Genomic DNA, 1,583 nt, shown 5'->3' with positions numbered 1-1,583 from the left:
CATCAACTGAAGAATGGATAAACAAACTGTGGTACATACACACAATGGAATATTATGCTACCTTGAAGAATAACAAGGAAGCGGCAAGCCACCGCATAACATGGATGAACCTTGTACATTATGTTGAGTGAAATTAGTCAGTCACAAAAAGAGAAATATTGCCTAGGACCACTACTGTAAAAGACTAAGAAAAAGAAACCATACTAAAGGGGGGTAAGGGGAATTTTTTGTTGATTGCTGGGAAGTTGGTGGGGTGGGAAGGGGAGGGGAGGGAAGGTGGAGCACAGGGTAGGGATTAGACACAGGAAAGTTTGTGTGCTAGGGACGGGGGCATTATACAAGGAGGGAAAGGGAAACGGAAGAACAAAGCAGATGGGAGAACAAGTAGGCATGTTTGAATGGGCTAAGTGGGACAGAGATAAATAATGATATATGCACAACCTTGGAACTACAGGGCTCTGGGATACAGAGATTGACCCATGGTTGGAATGGGGAAAGGGGGGAAATAATGTTAAGATGCTCAGCAGTCTTTTGAATCTTGGTTTTCCTTGCATTATAATATAAAATAGACAACGGAGGGGGAGAGAAAGGAATAGTCAGAAATATCACCATAGAAAGCTTGTAAGTCTGTCTTCTGCTTGTAACTGATTGGAATACCTAAAATGGGGCTACAAAGTGCCCAGGGAATGAGGCTTCCTGCAGAGCCTCTGCAATACATAAGACTATAGGTAGAAACCTGAACCACATTCAGATCTCCAGAGATGGGAAACTCCCACTTTAAAGGTCAAGCAAACCAGCCTGGAGCGGCTAGAAGAACAAAAGATACTTCTTGAAAGAAAGACCTACAGGAAAAATACAAAACAATAGAGGCAGATGGACTGTTACTACAAGAACAAACAAATTGCTTGTCCAGGAAACATCAAGGCAAGTGGTTGGGTCCCCTTAATGCAAAGCCCCTTCCAAGACTAAGACTCAATGGAAATACACGCCCTGATTGGTGACCACACGCATCGCCGATAGGGGGAAGTAGGGTAAAAGCAGCAATGAAGCGGCAAGCTAAGCCCTACAATGTTCGGTGGGCTTCTGTGGACCCAGATGGGGACCTGGTTGGCCAGCAGTGTGGGGAGACCTGGGGACTCTTGGGCCCAGAGTCAGCGGCATGGTCACAGAGGACAAGAGTGGAGAGTGAAGCTACTAGCTGATAGGAAGAGAGGGCATACGCACAAGAACCCCCACACTTGCAGATGATACCCACGTGACCTGGTCCTGAGGCATGGATGATCAGAACTCAACCAGGAGAAGAAAGAAGAGGGAAGAAAAAAAGTGATCTGAGACAATTTGATGAACTTGACCTACACCTATGGATGCAGTAACCCAAAAGAGGGAACAAACTCTCACAGCAAGAAACATTCCCACCCCCTCCACACACAGAGTAGACAGAGATGGGCAACTTGGACATTGGATACCCAAATGAGAGAGAGGGACCACAAAGGCAAGAAGTGACTGGCCTACAAGCTTTCAAGAGGGAACCTAGAGCTAGGGGGCATGGAGGAAGGCAGAATCTCCAGTGAGTACTATCCAAT

The 1,583-nt window shown here is 46.2% G+C and overlaps 1 protein-coding gene across 1 annotated transcript in view; it reads left to right on the top strand.

Annotated features, from left to right (window-relative positions):
* DGKE (diacylglycerol kinase, epsilon 64kDa) overlaps positions 1–1,583 on the top strand; it is a 44,450-nt gene that overhangs the window by 25,890 nt on the left and 16,977 nt on the right. The gene's annotated exons all lie outside the window — the stretch shown is intronic.

The sequence above is a fragment of the Chrysochloris asiatica genome, unplaced genomic scaffold (genome assembly GCF_000296735.1).
Source record: "Chrysochloris asiatica unplaced genomic scaffold, ChrAsi1.0 scaffold00007, whole genome shotgun sequence".
In the NCBI taxonomy this organism is placed as follows: Eukaryota; Metazoa; Chordata; class Mammalia; order Afrosoricida; family Chrysochloridae; genus Chrysochloris; species Chrysochloris asiatica.
The sequence above is the reverse complement of the archived record's forward strand: the minus strand, read 5'-3'. Positions and strand labels throughout refer to the sequence as shown.